General features: G+C 44.0%; 1 long non-coding RNA gene across 1 annotated transcript in view; it reads left to right on the top strand.

The window, feature by feature from the left end:
• Window positions 1-11,868, top strand: part of LOC122941743 — a 29,854-nt gene extending 17,986 nt beyond the window's left edge. Inside the window, exon 4 of the long non-coding RNA XR_006390512.1 lies at window positions 11,769-11,868. This is a non-coding gene — a long non-coding RNA (uncharacterized LOC122941743). The remainder of the gene's footprint in view (window positions 1-11,768) is intronic.
• The last annotated feature ends 7,754 nt before the right edge of the window (window positions 11,869-19,622 follow it).

A 19,622-nucleotide genomic window follows, 5' to 3' on the forward strand; every position in this document is an offset into this window, starting at 1 on the left:
TAATGGCCTTCTCTGTATTAATAGTATGATGACCCGCTCTGTGACCTGTGTGAGTGCTGTTTTTTGTGGGGTCACTGGGGAGCTTTTTTATTATTTTGGGGGGGACATAATTTTTTTGCAATTTTTTTTTAGGAGGGCTAAAAACATTGAATAACGCAATTGGCAAAGACACCCATTTTACCCACAAAAGTTACCCCTCTGGGCAGCAAGCCCGGGTCTTAACTGAAGAGATACTTCTCTGAGCAGTACTAGCTAGCAGTTCACTCCATTCCCTAATTGGTCTGAGCTGTGCAGCAGGCACTGTTTACTTTACTTTAATGAAATTGTTCCTGAGCTCAGTTGCACTGTGTTAGTCACTGTCACACTCAGGCTGCATACTTGAGTCCTGAAGCGGCAGCCATCTTCTTCTTCTTGCTCCGCAGTGTCTTTCCCGCTTGGAAGGAGGGCAGAGCCTATCAGCGACTCGGCAGGACAGGACTGGAGTACCAGCACTGCAGTGTGCGCCCTGGTTATTCATAAGGGTGCGCACGCTCCTTCTGCTGAAACTGCTCCTCACTCTGCGCAGTGCAGCAGAGCAGAATTAAAAGTCAGTTCACATTTTGCGCCGGTGGCCCGCCCCCTGCAGTCTGGCACCCGAGGCAATGCCCCCCTGCTACGCCACTGCAGTCAAGCACATGCGGTATTCAGCTGAATACCGCCATGTGCAGAGCATGCTCAATCATCACTAGTCAGCAATCGATCACCAAAGCGATTGCCAAGACACAACAGTTTACGTGCACTTATCCAACGGTGCAGAAGCTGAACGTGCTCCTGGCCAAGTTGCTGGTACTGCAGTCCCTCCCTTTACAAGTGGTGTCCCAAGCCATGATTTCTTTGCCAAAAAGGCAGTACCAGCCCTGCACACATCATTTATTTGATCCTTCTTATGATCTGTCAGAAGGAAGGAAAAATTTGACACACAACAGATCCTGTCTGTGTAGCAGCTGTAAGGCCTGTATGGTCCCATCAGAATTGGCTTCAGATTTGGTAGCCAAAAGCAGGAGTGGGTACAAAGCACAGAAGACATGCAAATATTCCATTCACGTGTCATCTCCGTATTGGATCCAATCCTGTTTTTTTTTGCCAATAGCAATATTTATGGATTACTGACCAAATGCTGACCAAGTGAATGTGGATGCTCAACAGGCAGATCTGTTTTTTGGGGGTTATTGTTCTGACGTATAAGAGGAAGGGCAAAATAATCAGTGACATCAACACAAACTTACTGCTAACAACCTATTCGTGGGGCTTTACTTGTATACGCGTTTAATAGAACAGGTTCTATATGGAATCAGATGGCGATGGTGTAAAAGAAGTGCGCTCTTTCACTCTGTAGTAGGATCTTGGACCTCTGGACGGTTCTTTATACCTGACGCTAACATTGACCTGTAAGGCTGAGTTCATACTTGAGTTATTTGGTCGGTTTTGGCCCCGTAACTGCCCAAAGAAGTGAAGTGTGCAGTGATTCTAAGAGCGACGCCTGTCATCTGCATGTCATACTGACTGACAGTATTATTTCACTACCACAGCAGACTCACTATGCGTGTTGATGCAAGGCACAGTGTCCTACATCACTATGCATGCTTTCTGCAGTCAGGAAATAGCTGGTTTTAAACATATTACACAACCAATTATTCAAGGACTACGTGGACCGGCCGCATTACCACTACAGCATCTGCTCTTCCACAAAAAAGAACACCATTTGATGGAGAAAATGGGGTGGCCACAGCTTTATTAAACAACATTTTCAACAAGATAGCCTTGTCACTCTTCCTTATTTCGATGTTGCTTTTCTGTATGCTCCCCATGATGCTGTATTACATCGAGCATGTATAGTTAGGTCCAAATATATTTGGACAGAGACAACATTTTTCAAATTTTTGTTTTGTACATTACCACAATGGATTTTGAACTAAACAATTTAGATGCTGTTTAAGTTCAGACTTTCAGCTTTAATTCAGTGGGTTGAACAAAATGATTGCATAAAAATGTGAGGAACTGAAGCATTTTTTAAACTTAATCCCTTCATTTCAGGGGTTCAAAAGTAATTGGACAAATTAAATAATTGTAAATAAAATGTTAATTTCTAATACTTGGTTGAAAACCATTTGTTGGCAATGACTGCCTGAAGTCTTAAACTCATGGACATCACGCTGTGTTTCCTAATTTTTAATGCTTGGCCAGGCCTTTACTGCAGCGGTTTTCAGTTGCTGTTTGTGGGTCTTTCTGTCTGAAGTTTAGTCTTCAACAAGTGAAATGCATACTCAATTGGGTTCAGATCAGGTGACTGACTTGGTCATTCAAGAATATTCCTCTTCTTTGCTTTAATAAACTTCTGGGTTGCTTTGGCTTTATGTTTTGGGTCATAATCCATCTGTATTGTGAAACGCCGACCAATCGGTTTGGTTGCATTTGGCTCGATTTGAGCAGACAGTATGTCTCTTAAAACCCCAGAATTCATCCGGCTGCTTCTGTCCTGTGTCACATCATCAATAAACACTAGGATCATGCTTGCCCAAGCCATCACACTGCCTTCGCCGTATTTTACAGAGGATGTGGTATGCTTTGGATCATGAGCTGTACCATGCCTTCGCCATACTTTTTTCTTTCCATCATTCTGGTAGAGGTTAATCTTGGTTTTATCTGTCCAAAGAATGTTCTTCCAGAAGTGTGCTGGTTTTTGAAGATGTCAAATCTAGCCTTCTTATTTTTGAGGCTTATGAGTGGCTTGCACCGTGCAGTAAACCCTCTGTATTTACTTTCATGCAGTCTTCTCTGTATGGTAGATTTGGATATTGATATGCCTATATACTGAAAGTGTTGTTCACTTGGTTATTGTGAAGGAGTTTCTCTTCACCATGGTAATTATTCTGCGATCATGCAGCACTGTTGTCTTCCGTGGGTGTCCAGGTCTTTTTGCATTGTTGAGGTCACCAGTGCTTTCTTTCTTTCTCAGGATGTACCAAACTGTAGATTTTGCCACTTCAAATAGTGTAGCACTTTCTCGGATGGGTTTTTTCTGTTTTCGCAGATGAAGGATGGCTTGTTTCACCTGCATGGAGAGCACTTTTGACCGCATGTTTACTTCTCAGCAAAATCTTCAAAATGCAAGTACCACACCTCAAATCAACCCCAGGCCTTTTATATGCTTAATTAAGAATGAAATAATGAAGGAATTGCCCACACCTGCCCATGAAACAGCCTTTGAGTTAATTTTCCTATTACTTTTGGTCCCTTTACAAACAGGGTGCCACAGGGTGAAACTCCTAAACCCTTCATCCAATTTTAATGTGGAAACCCTCAACTCTATAACTTGAATATGTTTTAGTAAACAGGCAATTAAAACAAAATTTGTGTCAGTGTGCAAATATGTATGGACCTAACTGTACATCCATCGAATGCCTTCAGGGCAAACTCCCCCACCATGGAGGAGAATGACAGTCTGACGCTCAAAGACCCCCCCCCCCCCACCCAAAAGCCGAATTGCAGCCTCCACACCATCCTGTAAATCCGAAATGAAAATGTCTAAGTCGATGGGATTCAAGTGCATGCCATCCAATAGCAACAAATTCGCATTATCCCCTTCCAATAATCTATGCCTCAGAGAAACACCACCCAAAGAGTGGACAAAATTCACCACTCTAACTGTCACGGATGGTGTTGCAGAAAACTAGAAGATACAAATAACGATCCAACTGACTCGATTCCAAACTAAGGAACATAAGGGTGAGCCCTATAAAAGCCCTAGAGCTCTCCCTGACTGCTCAGCCCATGCAAATATCTTTATGATAGATAATGGCATGCCCTCGTACCTAGACTGTGTGACACCTGAAAACCCTATAATAGTGATGGGACACGACCACCGGCTCTCTACACCTATTGCGGAGGGAGTCAGGGTCACCAAGTATTAAGCCAACAGGAAAACACAAATAAAGGAACAGACTTATCTGAGGCACCAGCAGTTGTAGCATCTAGCAGTGTGCATAATCCAGGAAGTTGTATAAACCGCAAAGTGATGCAGTATGGGAGGGGATATAAAGGGATGCAATCAGTGCAACTAGATGACAGCTGAGAGAGGGAAATGAGATGACAAAACAAAACCAAAACAAAAGAACCTCAAGCAAGAGGTACTGAAGAACGTCTTTCAGAGCTTTTCAGAAATCTGGCGGTGACACCAACATTCAGCAGTCTCCGCGACCTCTCCACTGCTTCTATGCTGCGAGCACCTCTCCATACTTTTCTACTAACCATCTCTGACCATAACAAAACACAATTCTCAAACAACAACATAAAGCGACCCAAATTTGCTTTCATAAGAGACAAAAGCTCAGCTGATCGCAACTGCCCAACATCATTAACACAGGCATGTATAAGTAACAAAACTGGTGAATGGCAACGACTGCTAATCAGAACAATTTCAGGCAACAACTGTACCCACCATAAACCCCGGATTCCACGCCAATGGACTGAAACAGACGTAAAACCCAGCAACAGGCCTGGAGACCGGTGTTCTGCATGCCGAGCCGCCCAATATATATATATATATATATATATATATATATATATGAATGCCCAACGATCCAAATCTGAGGAAAATCTGCAAAATTAAACAAAACATAACATTACAATCTAACCATCACTCCACGACTAAATCTGGGAGAATACATGACCGAAAGCACTGAGACCTCCACCTACAGAGATTCATAATTTCTTGCTCGCCCAGACCCAATCATGCAGCCTCCGTTGCTGCCCCGATACGAAATGAATGGGTGCCAAATTGCTTAGCATCCAAACCCAAACAGTCCAAATAGGACCTGAGAACTGCAAAAAGCTGGAAATGAGTCAAACAATTACTAGACTTATGAACCAGAAATTGAGGGCTAAAAACCCGCTCTGCCTCAAATGCACTAACTAGGTGGACCGGACAAAGTTTACCCCCCAAAGCTTTAATAGTCAACCACGCACCAAGCCCAGGACTGTCTGTCTTCGAGCGGCGGGCTCACACTCTGAGGCACTGTTCTGTCACTAGTACATCCTTTGCAGCCAAACCACCAGACCTAACTGAACTAGGAGCAACCAACTCTCCAATGCGCAATGCGGCAAAAAAGGCTAATGAAAAAGCTGCCATTTCCTGAGCATCTGCACAGATCTGCTCCAATACCTGCAATAAACGCCACAATAAAGCAAATGTAACCGGCCGCCGCCCATCACAAGAAAAAAAACGCTTTACACCAACCTTTAAGTATTTGTCTTATGACAAATGCTTTTGCGATGTCCTGGTAACCCCACAGCTTCAATATAAATGCCACACTTGCCAGATTCTTTGCTGCTCCTGAGGCAGAAACTCCACACTTGCGTAGTTGAGACAAATAATCCAGTGTGACCTCTTAAAAAGAAGACATGTCCAACAGAAAACGGTCACCTGCTTTTCATGCTCTGGTATGGCTACGGCACGTCTCCGGCACTACAGAATTATGGAGTAACATCAAGATTTGTTCTCTACAATCTCCTACAAGCATTCTGGGCAGATTGCCTCTTCCGCCCGCGCTGTGGGGTGTAACTCTTGGAAACTAGTCATCTGTAAACTAGATAAGGCATAAGCTACAACATTCTGACAACCAGGAACATGCTTAGCCCTAAACCAAATATTCAGCGAAAGACATTTTAAAACCATGCGCCAACAAACGTTCCAACTATTCATTTGGAAACCGAAAAATCATCTCGGCCATATCAATTTCAATACCTAAAAAGGACAAACTGGTGCAAGGCCCCTCAGTCTTGTCTTATGCCACTGGAACACCAAAACGCAACATCACACTCTGAAAAACCTGCAACAAATGGGTGCATGTATCGGAGTCCCACAGGCCTACAAATAAAAAATCGTCTAGATAATGTATAATTGAGTGAGCACCCGCCTCCCATCGCACAACTCACTTCAGAAAGGAACTAAAGAACTCAAAATAATGACATGATATTGAACAGCCCTTTGGTAAACACATATCAATGTAAAACTTTCCATCCAGACTACAACCCAACAGATGATGAACACCCCATATGTGGTCATAAACTGCTGTACGGGCACACGGCAGGGCACAGAAGGAAAGGAATGCCATACGGTTTTTGGAAGGCAGATTTTGCTGGACTGTTTTTTTGACACCATGTCCCATTTGAAGCCCCCCTGATGCACCCTAGAGTAGAAACTCCAAAAAAGTTACCCCATTTTAGGAACTACACCCCTCAAGGTATTCAAAACAGATTTTTACAAACTGTGTTAACCCTTTAGGTGTTCCACAAGAATTAATGGAAAATAGAGATAACATTTTGTACGGGCACACGGCAGGGCACAGAAGGAAAGGAATGCCATACGGTTTTTGGAAGGCAGAGTTTGCTTGACTGTTTTTTTAGACACCATGTCCCATTTTAAGCCCCCCTGATGAACCCCTAGAGTAGAAACTCCAAAAAAGGGTTGTTTCAGTTTTACATAACAAAGCATATATTTTTTTTATTTGATTGTTTATTGTCTCCACATTCTGAAAGCCATAGTTTTATTTATTTTTTGGGCGACTGTCTTGTGTAGAGGCTAATTTTTTTTGGGATGAGATGATGGTTTGATTGGCTATTTTGGGGTGCGTATGACTTTTTGATCGCTTGCTATTACACTTTTTGTGATGTGAGGTGACAAAAAATTGTTTTTTTTACACCGTTTTTATTTTTTTACGGTGTTCATCTGAGGGGTTGGATCATGCAATATTTTTATAGAGCATGTTATTACGGACGCGACGATACCCAATATGTATACTTTTTTAAAACTTTTTATTTACTTAAGTTTTACACTAACAGTGTTTTTAAAACAAAAAAAATGATTTTTTTTAGTGTCTCCATATTCTGAGCCATAGTTTTTTATCTTTTGGACGATTGTCGTAGCTAGGGGCTCATTTTTTGTGGGATGAGGTGACGGTTAGATTGGTACTATTTTGATGGGCATAAGCCTTTTTGATCGCTTGCTGTTGTACTTTTAGTGGTGCAAGGTGACAATAAAATGGTTTATTTAGCACAGTTTTTATTTTTTTATTTTAGGTCATGGGATATGTTTATATTTTCCCCTATTTTTTACCAATGTTATTTGGGGGAAATTATGTTTTCTTTTTTTTACTTGAAACTTTAAATTTTTGGGGGGGAAAACTTTATTTTTTCAACTTTTTTTCACTTTTGTCCTACTTTGGGACTTTGGGGGTCTGATCCCCTTTACAATGCATTCCAATACTTCTGTATTGGAATGCATTAGCTGTATGAGTGATACAGTGTGTATTACTCATACAGCTTCCTGCCTGTGAGATCCAGGGGGCTGGATCTCACAGGTTCTTCACCGGAAGGCAGTGCCGATGCCTAAGGAAGGCATCGCTCTGCTTTCCATGCCATCGGGTCACGATTACAGCAGCACGGGGACCCGATGGCACCGCCGATCCCCGCCGGAACGACCTGTAAACACCGCAAACCACAGGTCTGAATTGGTCACAGGACACCCCCGCGCATTGTTCCAGTGTGCCTGCTGATTGATTTCAGCAGGCACCCAGTTTCGATCAACGCCCGCCTGTCACGGCTGTTTAAGGGTAACAAGAGTATACACAGTAAAAAGAGCTACTGACCGGACCCCAAACTAGGGAAGAGAAAGGGTGACCCCTGTCAGACCCTCAACACTCTCCCTATGCTGCTAAAGCACATGCCCGGATCCAAATGGTGGAACGAGGCATGCCCGCGTACCTTAGACTGATGAGCCCTGTAACCCCTACAATAGTGGAAGGGGCACGGCCACCGATGCCCTGCACAGAATATGGAGGGAACCGGGGCCACCTCGGATCCAGTCAGGAAATCACCAGGTACATAACAAAGTCTGCACACTTAGCTGATGGAGCTGCAGCCGCAGAGAAGACGGATCCAAGGACCGCTGGCAATATGCGGAGTGCTTGCAGCAGCAGAACACAGGTCCAGAGAACTAGTAGCTAAAGGAGTGAAGATACTCAAGGCAGAGCTACAACTGAAAAGAGAAATATAATCCACGCCCTGCAATAGGAGGAGGGGTGATTTAAAGGCAGAGAAATCAAACGCAGGAGAGACAGCTGGGAGTAAGACCTAATCACAGGGGCGGAGAAACAGAACAGTGAGAAAACCTCCAACCCTAAGTGACATCATCCCAGGGGTGGAGACACAGAGCTTTGAGAACGTCTCAAAGCTCTGGTAGTGACACCGCCGCGCTGCGGTGATCGGAACTACACACGACATACCAGCACGTCATGTGACCTTAAGTACCGGGACATCATGACGTACTGGTACGTCATGTGTGCCCAAGAGGTTAAACCCTGCAGTCCCTGCCACTTTCCCTATGTGGTTCACTGGCACACAGAATGCAAAAGAGATTTAAACTAGCACCTCCAAACCATGTATAAAAAGGGAGCTGAGGAGCACGCTACCAAGGCTGCAATGCAAAAGCGAACAAGAACTACGGGTAGCATGTGTCTTTGTGCATAAAGCAGTGTTCTACTACTTGTAGTACTGGTTTGCTTTTGCTTTGCAGCCATAGTAGCGTGCACTTGAACTCCCCTTATACAATGTTTGGAGGTGCTGCTCTGAGTCTCTTTGTATTGTGCAGTTGGAGAAGAGGCTTCTCCTATTAGATCGTGCACTACTGCCCATCTGTCTAGTGCTTTTAGTCAAAGTATAATATAGCTGGATTCTACATTGCCCTGAATTTTGTAGGCCAAAAGTCCAAGAGAGGCAAGACAGTTAGTGTAGATCCCATCCCATCTTAGAAGCTACCTTGTCGCTGGCAGATGGGCCCATATTCTTGATCAAAAATATGCACAGAGCTTCTAATTCTCATATAGTAAGTATAGCAGTAATGTAGTTTACATTTATTCATGTTTTCAGTGTTTGCATGTGTCTTTGTGCATGGCAGTGTGCTGCTACTTGAAGTCCTTATTTGCTCAGGTATTCAAGATAAACATCTGCTTGGTATAGGTGTATTTGTGTGTATGATCTATCAAATGCCAATATATCAGCCTGTGTACTACCCTAAAAGAACTTCTAGAAAAAATATAGTCCAATATCTGGGACCCAATATGCACGGTATTACACACTGATGAGTGCAAGCATTTGTGCATGAGCTCCAACTATACATATCAACACAGGTGGACATACCATATGTGCAACCTGTGCAGTTGTACAGGAGCATAGCAGGTTAGGGGGCCCAAAATAGAATGTTTCTTCCATTCATTAGAATCACTTAAGTGACTTAATTAGCTTTTAATTACTAGTAGATTGTTGGATAGACATATTGGAGATGGAGTCCATATTATGGTTCTTGCACAGGGACACTCTGCTGACCGTGTCCGCGATTGCATATCAATCATAGTCAAGACAATATCTTAGAGCAAATGATGGAAAAAGAAGTTACTAACCTAAAAGATATTCTTAACCAATAAATGTCTGGCTGAAATAACAGACAAGTGGTGAGTGAAACCTCTCAAGAGAAGCCCATGGTTCAACCAAGCTGCTCCCCTCCATTCTTGAAGGAACAAGTACCACCACCATCACCTGCCTGTGTCATGGAATTTACAGGGCTGTGGGGTTTATTGAATGTGACATGGCAGCAGTGAATAATGTTTATCTGCTATTTTACCCATCCTCTCCTGTATATGTCTAAAGCAAGATATAATGGTAACATAGTACATAATGCCGAAAAAACACATCCAGTTCGGCCTGTTATCCTGCAAGTTGATCCAGAGGAAGGAAAAAAAAAACTGTGAGGTAGAAACCAATTTTCCTCACTTTAGGGCAGTGCTTCTCAATTATTTTCTATCATGCCCCCCCTAGGAAGAAGAAAACATTTCGCACCCCCCCGCGCGACTGTAAATAGTATAATTTGCCCCCAGTAATAAGAGCCCCTCTGTGCCAGTAATAACAGACCCCCCCTTTGCCAGTAATAACAGCCCCCCCTTTGCCAGTAATGTTATGGGGGGATCTGTGGATGACAGACACTGTTATGGGGGGATCTGTGGATGACGGACACTGTTATGGGGGGATCTGTGGATGACAGACACTGTTATGGGGGGATCTGTGGATGACAGACACTGTTATGGGGGGATCTGTGGATGACGGACACTGTTATGGGGGGATCTGTGGATGACGGACACTGTTATGGGGGGATCTGTGGATGACAGACACTGTTATGGGGGGATCTGTGGATGACAGACACTGTTATGGGGGGATCTGTGGATGACGGACACTGTTATGGGGGGATCTGTGGATGACGGACACTGTTATGGGGGGATCTGTGGATGACAGACACTGTTATGGGGGGATCTGTGGATGACAGACACTGTTATGGGGGGATCTGTGGATGACAGACACTGTTATGGGGGGATCTGTGGATGACGGACACTGTTATGGGGGGATCTGTGGATGACGGACACTGTTATGGGGGGATCTGTGGATGACGGACACTTATGGGGGGGATCTGTGGATGACGGACACTTATGGGGGGATCTGTGGATGACGGACACTTATGGGGGGATCTGTGGTTGACGGACACTTATGGAGGGATCTGTGGATGACGGACACTTATGGAGGGATCTGTGGATGACGGACACTTATGGGGGGATCTGTGGATGACGGACACTATTATGGGGGGATCTGTGGATGACGGACACTGTTATGGGGGGATCTGTGGATGACGGACACTGTTATGGGGGGATCTGTGGACGACGGACACTTATGGGGGGATCTGTGGATGACGGACACTTATGGGGGGGATCTGTGGATGACGGACACTTATGGGGGGGATCTGTGGCTGGCACTGTTACAGGGGGATCTGTGGCTGGTACTGTTATGTGCCATCCACAGACCCCCCACCCTATAACAGTGCCATCCACAGTGCCCCCCCAGCCCATAACAGTGCCATCCACAGACCCCCACCCCTTAACTGTGCCATCCAGATTCCGTGTGCCCGCCGCCGCCGTTTAAAGTTATTAAACATGCCCCCCTCACTCCTAATAGTACCGTATATCCGAATTTCTTCTGTATAATGCCGGCATAAAGCAGGCGGCGCAGGCACGTGACATCACTGAGGGACGCGCATTATACAGAAGAAATTAGGATATACGGTACTATTACTAGTATACCGGAGGGAGCCGTGGGGCGGGGCTATAGTACAGTGACCGCACCGCCCCACCGCTATTGCCGGCCCCCAGCTCCTCCTCCCAGTCCCTCCCCCGGCCCCCGCTCCGTACTGCGCCGGCCTCTGATCAGAGGAAGGGAGATGAGCGCTTCCACAATGGAAGCGCTCATCTCCCTGCCGCATATTACACTGCCGCACACCCCAAAGGCCGGCCCTGAACGAGCCCCCCTTTACGGAGCCTGGCGCCCCCCCTGGGAGGCGCGCCCCACTATTTGAGAAGCACTGCTTTAGGGGAATAAAAAATTCCTTCCCGACTCCAATCAGGCAATCAGAATAACTCCCTGGATCAACGACCCCTCTCTAGTAGCTATAGCCTGTAATATTATTACGCTCCAGAAATACATCCAGGCCCCTCTTGAATTCCTTTATTGTACTCACCATCACCACCTCCTCAGGCAGAGAGTTTCATAGTCTCACTGCTCTTACCGTAAAGAATCCTCTTCTATGTTTGTGTACATACAAAGTCCACCATTACACAATGGGTTTTCTTTTACAGGACACTGTTCAGATTCTTCCATAAGAAGGACAATGTGCAAATCAGCTGACTTCTGGAATTCAGAATTGATAAACTATTCAAGAACAACATATAAAGTTACAGATATCATCCCAATAATTGTGCATTGATGCTTTTACTCATTTCACAGCTAATAAAAGCGATAATAATAACTGTTTGTTATCATTTTTGGTAATGATTATATTGTGTTCCTTGGTTGACTACAACTTTCACCTTTGGGTCAGGTGAAGGAAACACTATCTACCTTCTACTGTAGTGAGGGAATTGTTATAGGCAGAGATTGTACCACATTTTCATGCTCTCCTTCGATTTAGTCAGTAGACGGGAGCAGTCTTGCACATTTTTTAACCCTTTATTGACACATTTTTGGGGGACATTTATGAAAACCGGTGATTTAGACGCCATTTTTTTTCCATCTTGTCTAAATCTACACCAGCTCTCTTACTTGCGTAGATTTACACCATTTTCTTCTCCTAAAACAGGCATAGAAAATAATAAATTAGACAAGACTCATTTCTACAGTTAGAAGTAAAAGTATACAAAATAAAGTTTTGTCAAAGTCTTCTTTTTACTCATTCTCAAGTTTTATGGGTGGTATACGGTAGTAAATTGGAATTTCATATTAGCAGGACCTTATGTCACAACTAAACCCTCCAATGCTAAATAAAAAAGTAAATTAAACTGTTCTTGAATTTTACTTTAAGGCCTCATGCACACGGCCGTAGTTTTGATCCGCATCCGAGCCGCAATTTTGGCGACTCGGATGCGGACCCATTCACTTCAATGGGGCCGCAAAAGATGCGGACAGCAGTCCGTGTGCTGTACGCATCCGTTGCTCCCTTCCGTGGTCCGCAAAAAAAAATATAACCTGTCCTATTCTTGTCCGTGCTTTGGGGTCAAGAATAGGCAGTTATATAAAAGGCTGTCAGTGCCGTTTCCGCAAATTGCGGAACGCACACGGACGCCATCCATGTTTTGCTGATCCGTGGTTTGCGGACCGCAAAACACACAACGGTCGTGTGCATGAGGCCTAAGGCTGTGTTCACTTCACTATACAGTATATACTAAACATGTCCATTGGGTTACATTAGCACGACAAAAAACCTAAACACTCTCCCCTTGGCCTCCATTTAGGCAGAATATGTCAGTATAAAAAAATACGAAAAAAAGATACAAAACATTCTGCACGATTTGATGGTAAATTTGCGGATGTGCATGGCTACATTTATAGAGTGGCAGAAAATAATGCCCTATAGTGATAGATGCAAACATAACATATGGACTAAGCCGTCACTATAATGATAAAATCTGAGGCTCTTAGCCAATATATTTTGATCAAAACACATCTGTGCCCATAAATGTAACCATGCACATCCGCATATTTGCCATCATATCATGCAGGATGTTTTGTATCTTTTTTCCGTGATTTTTTTTATTTGTCTTGATGGAGTGGCACCTTCATAAGTGAATGCGCTTCTATTTTGGGAGTAGCATTCATGTGCACTTTTGCCCCACCTATCTAAGAGGCGACATTGATTAAGGTGGTACATATAGGTGTGTGTACTGCTCCTCTTATTGGTTGCTGATGCACACAGAGCACACCATATGTGCGGGGTCTGCTCTCCTGAATGTAGATGCATAACGGAATAGGTAAGTTTAGAGCAGGGCCTGCCTGACTGAGACTACTGTGGCGCTGGGTAGGTGGGCACAGATATGTTTTGATCAAAATATATTGGCTAAGAGCCTCAGATTTTATCATTAGAGTGAGGGCTTAGTCCATAAGTTATGTTTGCATCTATTGCTATAGTGAATTTTTTTCCGTGACTTTAGAATATGTCAGTATTAGTGATGAGCGGAAAATTGTAGATTCACACTGAAGGCATCAAAACTATGAATTAACACATGTGGAATTATATACATAACAAAAAAGTGTGAAACAACTGAAAATATGTCATATTCTAGGTTCTTCAAAGTAGCCACCTTTTGCTTTGATTATAGCTTTGCACACTCTTGGCATTCTCTTGATGAGCTTCAAGAGGGAGTCACCTGAAATGGTCTTCCAACAGTCTTGAAGGAGATCCCAGAGATGCTTAGCACTTGTTGGCCCTATTGCCTTCACTCTGCGGTCCAGCTCACCCCAAACCATCTCGATTGGGTTCAGATCCGGTGACTGTGGAGGCCAGCTCATCTGGCGCAGCACCCCATCACTCTCCTTCATGGTCAAATAGCCCTTACACCGCCTGGAGGTGTGTTTGGGGTCATTGTCCTGTTGAAAAATAAATGATGGTCCAACTAAACGCAAACCGGATGGAATAGCATGCCGCTGCAAGATGCTGTGGTAGCCATGCTGGTTCAGTATGCCTTCAATTTTGAATAAATCCCCAACAGTGTCACCAGCAAAGCACCCCCACACCATCACACCTCCTCCTCCATGCTTCACGGTGGGAACCAGGCATGTAGAGTCCATCCGTTTACCTTTTCTGCGTCGCACAAAGACACGGTGGTTGGAACCAAAGATCTCAAATTTGGACTCATCAGACCAAAGCACAGATTTCCACTGGTCTAATGTCCATTCCTTGTGTTCTTTAGCCCAAACAAGTCTCTTCTGCTTGTTGCCTGTCCTTAGCAGTGGTTTCCTAGCAGATATTCTACCATGAAGGCCTGATTCACACAGTATCCTCTTAAAAGTTGTTCTAGAGATGTGTCTGCTGCTAGATCTCTGTGTGGCATTGACCTGCTCTCTAATCTGAGCTGCTGTTAACCTTTGATTTCTGAGGCTGGTGACTCGGATGAACTTATCCTCTGCAGTAGAGGTGACTCTTGGTCTTCCTTTCCTGGGGCGGTCGGCATGTGAGACAGTTTCTTTGTAGCGCTTGATGGTTTTTGTGACTGCACTTGGGGACACTTTCAAAGTTTTCCCAATTTTTCGGACTGACTGACCTTCATTTCTTAAAGTAATTATGGCCACTCGTTTTTCTTTACTTAGCTGCTTTTTTCTTGCCATAATACAAATTCTTACAGTCTATTCAGTAGGACTATCAGCTGTGTATCCACCTGACTTCTCCACAACACAACTGATGGTCCCAACCCCATTTATAAGGCAAGAAATCCCACTTATTAAACCTGACAGGGCACACCTGTGAAGTGAAAACCATTTCAGGTGACTACCTCTTGAAGCTCATCAAGAGAATGCCAAGAGTGTGCAAAGCAGTAATCAAAGCAAAAGGTGGCTGCTTTGAAGAACCTAGAATATGACATATTTTCAGTTGTTTCACACTTTTTTGTTATGTATATAATTCCAAATGTGTTAATTCATAGTTTTGATGCCTTCAGTGTGAATCTACAATTTTCATAGTCATGAAAATAAAGAAAACTCTTTGAATGAGAAGGTGTGTCCAAACTTTTGGTCTGTACTGTATATATTTAGAATATTCGAAATTACGAATATATATAACTATATTCGAAATATTCGCAAATTTTTGAAGTACCTATATTCGCGATAAAAATTAGAAATTCGAATATTCGTGATCAACACTAGTCAGTATACCACAAAGAATAGTATGGTAGACTGTTAAGCATATACCGCACTTTTCTTTTTACAGTGGGACCCTATGGGTGACCAATATCAATGTATAGCATCCATTTAATGTATATGCCCCGGTGTATACATTAGATGAAGGCCAAAACTTGATGCAAACAGAGTGTATGACATTTTTTTCTGTGACCAAGAACTGGTCTTACCTTTGTCTTGGATTTTTTAACATAAAGGGGGACATTTATCAAATCACATTCATACGTTTTTTAGCTTGCACAAGATACAGATTGCGGTGTTTTCTGCAACTTTGGTCAAATTTTGAGATATTTCTGATCTTCGACACTTTTCAAAGTGATCTATGTTTAACAGCAAAACAAGAGATTAGGCTTTGATTGTGGCAAATTTACTATTTGCGACATTTTCAAAAGTCTCAAAAAAGCTGCAACCTACTCTAGGCAACCCCCTGGTCTACACATATAGGTCAGTTCGAACTGTAAAAAAACCTCAATAAAGACACTATAGAAGGCATTTTTTTTCCAGGAAGGAGAGACAAGTTGTTTATCCAAAAATGCCTTTGGGTATAAGCAATATCTGGGACTATAAGGGACTACACTTGATAAAAATAGAGAGGAGTGCAACTAAGAAAATGTATAAATCAATGCATTATCAGGTGCCATCTAGATACTTGCATCTAGATATTTGTCATACTTTATTATAAATCACCACTTAAAGTACACCTTTCCTTGACATAAAATATAAATGGATTGCAAGAAGACAACATCAAACAGAAGCCACATGCACCAAATTAAAATACATACTGTACATAATAGAAAAAGCTGTCAGTAATATGAGGATGGTTAGAAAACAAGTACGGTATGTGGAGCGCCACAATGTATTTTAAGAGATACAAGATAAACTCAAGACACTTGACACCCTCACCGAGTTCGCTTGTAGTATGTTAAAAACACTGCGTCCAGAGAGATGATGACCCGAAGGACTTCAGGAAATTAGGTGCTTTATTAGGAAAAGCTCAACCCTTTTCGGGGAGTAACATAAACTCCCCTTCTTCAGGAGAATAGACAAACACTGTAAAAACACATGTTTAAATAGATGTAGAAGAGTAGCACATGGCAAGTCACACGACATTCACGTTTGTTTCGTAGAAAGATACCATTGTCACAAGTCTGTTCAATTGTGATCTGCTAGATCTACTCCTGTCAACAGTAAATGGAAAGGTCTAGGCATTACCAACAGCTTAGCCACAAAGCAGTAGACTATGAAACCATGATGCCAAGAGTTGAAGCCTGCAGGTCACAAAATAACCAGTCTTTTGTTGCATGTTTTACTACAGAGTTCCAAAGTGCCTCTAAAAGTGAACTCGGCATAAGAATTATGCATTGGCAGCTTCATGAAAAGGGTTCCCATGGTTTCACAGTTGTACATAAGCCTAAGATTATCCTGTTCAATGCCAGATTGAGTCCCATGGAGTAGTGCAATCTGGAATCTGAAAATCTGGGCCTTGGGCACCAAAGAGTTCTTGCATATCATTGCATGGATTAAAAGCAATGAAAGAATTTCCTCCAGAGCTTACATCATTTGAGGCTATTGTAAGGTATCGTCTCTTATTCAGGGGTCATTCTCACAAGAATCGTCTTCAGGACACCAGGTTTCATGTCCAAACAGTGCATTTATTGTGCCTCAGCAAACCAAACATAAATAATACAAAATAAACACCTGCCCGGCTAGGCTCTAACTAAACATTACGTTTCTGACTCACCTAAGTCACAGTTCACACCCTGTGAACCCATGGGTCCCACAGCCAATGTCCCACAGCCTTCTGGCTGTACAGAGTCCAGTACGCCCACTGTCTCCAGTTCAGTGTTTATTGTGGGGGATTGGGGCTTAGTAGTCCACCTGACTATATAGCCCTGCAACCCTCCCAGGCGTCGCTTCGTCACCCAACTCCAGGCTATCTCCCAGCCTTGTGGTCCCTCAGCCTTGCCCAGCTGAGACCTAACAGACAGAGCCTCCAGGCCTCTATCCACAGGTAACACACTCCCCCCCTTGCTGACACCCTGGGAGGTGATTTATGCCAGCCTGATTGCATCCAGCTTGTCTCACCGGTGGTGGAACAGGGGTAGGGTTGCCACCTTTTCTTCAAGCCAAACCCAAACACTTTAGCACCTCGCGGCAATTTTTGGGTATGTATATTTTTTTTGTAAGTATACACTATGCACATGTTTTATAATGAAATAATAGATGCCCCCCACAAAAGATGATACTGGTTAACTGTGACATTTTTTTATGGGGGCATATTTTATGTGCAATACTAACAAGTGCCTTGCTCGGGGCGGGCAAGGCACTTGTTAGTATTGCACCTAAAACATGCCCCCATAAAAAAATGTCACAGTTAACCAGTATCATCTTTTGTGGGGGGCATCTATTATTTCATTACAAAACATGTTATGTTATGTAGCTGACTGACATTAGCGATGGGCTAATGTCAGCAGTACATAACAGTGTGTTTTATAACTCCCTGCCTGCCGCTGTTCTCTTAAAATAAAGACGTATAATATGCTAATGAGCCTCTAGGTGCTATGAGGGCGTTGCTGCAGCACCTAGAGGCTCGGTCTATTCACCCTTTGGCAGTGGCACACCCATGTCCAGTTGATTGACGTCCGAGTTCTCCTCTTCGTCCCGTAAATCCCACGCCTGCGCCATCCCGTTAGTATTCGGGGCAGGCGCGGGATTTACGGGACGAAGAGGTGAACTCGGACGTCGATCAACTGGACATGGGCGTGCCACTGCCAAAGGGTGAATAGACGGAGCCTCTAGGTGCTGCAGCAACGCCCTCATAGCACCTAGAGGCTCATTAGCATATTATACGTCTTTATTTTAAAAGAACGGCGGCAGGCAGGGAGTTATAAAGCATACTGTTATGTACTGCTGACAGGAGTCAGGAGTCAGGACTGTCTTCTTGGTCACAGTACTGTCTTCTTGGTTACAGTTGAAAAACGAAAAACCACTGCTGCAAGCACTGTCTGCAGGCAGGGCACAGGGCTGGGCAGTGGGCACTACTGTCTATTTGGGCAGGCTGCTGGACAGGACTAGTCTGGAGAAGAAGAATGATTTCAATTCTCCCACGGAGCTCTGCTCCCTGCCTCTCTCTCTGATGTCAGTGTCACTTCCTGTGGACCTGACTTCCTTATAGAGAAGGAGGGAGGGACTGGGAGGCGGGGGTGGAGCGAGGGAGACCCGGACGGAGACTGAAGCTGCTGAACAGTGAGTGAACACAGGCAGCGCTCTGACTCACTGACTCTGAGGCTGCGCAGTGCGCACTGCCTGGCATCACTGTGTAGAGTAGACTAGAGGAGGGAGGGACTGTCTGTCACTTAGGGAGCGCTGCGCTCAGCTGATCACCCGACCGCCGCAGTGAGTGACAGCTTATCCGATCGGACACACTGCAGTTTGAATGAATCCTGTGCCCGGGTCTAAGAAAGGCTTGTACCTGGGCACAGGATTACAAACCCAGACTGTCCGGGTGAATGCCGGACGGGTGGCAACCCTAAACAGGGGTGTGGACCGCACTATCCACCCCTTCCTTGCCTCTAACCTGCGTGAGACCTGTCACCTCACACTATGTATTTAAAATGCAGCATTTGTAAAACAGTATTACATTTTGATAGTTCTGATACATCATTAATCACTTCCAAGGCTGTCTCTACCACCAGATGGAGGTTCAAAAGCCTTGGGCATCAGCTTCTTTGGTCAGGATAGGAGATACAGTATATCTACTAGAACTTGTCACTTCTGTTCCTCCTTGAGTAGAATCGAGGGGTCTGGTTTGGGGTCTGAATACTTAAGAGAATACCAGTAGAAGTATATGTGGTTCAATAATAAAGAACAAGCTAATCACACATCCATCATGGTTATAGTATCAAATTTTTATTAAACATATGTTGCAGACATGATTGGCATACACAGATAAATTAAAAAAGGTTAAAAACACCAACAATGCCCTTAGTTTGTTACCCTTTTAAATATGGCCATTGTGGTGCACGCCTGTTTCTGCGCGTGCGCCGGCCCAAGACGCTCCCCCGGCCCAGTGATGTGGCAGACTGTGCAATTCCTTGTGTGCTCTGTCTCTTGTGGGTGCCGCGGCGGCGTCTCGAGGCCTGCGTCGTACTGAGAACAATGCCGCGCCATATAGTGGGCAGAGGCTCATTTAATAGTTAAATCACACAGGTAACTTGGGCTTCCTCTTTGATTGGATGTCTGATTCTGGGAGGTCTTGTTTGATT

Source organism: Bufo gargarizans, chromosome 6 (assembly GCF_014858855.1).
Source record: "Bufo gargarizans isolate SCDJY-AF-19 chromosome 6, ASM1485885v1, whole genome shotgun sequence".
In the NCBI taxonomy this organism is placed as follows: domain Eukaryota; kingdom Metazoa; phylum Chordata; class Amphibia; order Anura; family Bufonidae; genus Bufo; species Bufo gargarizans.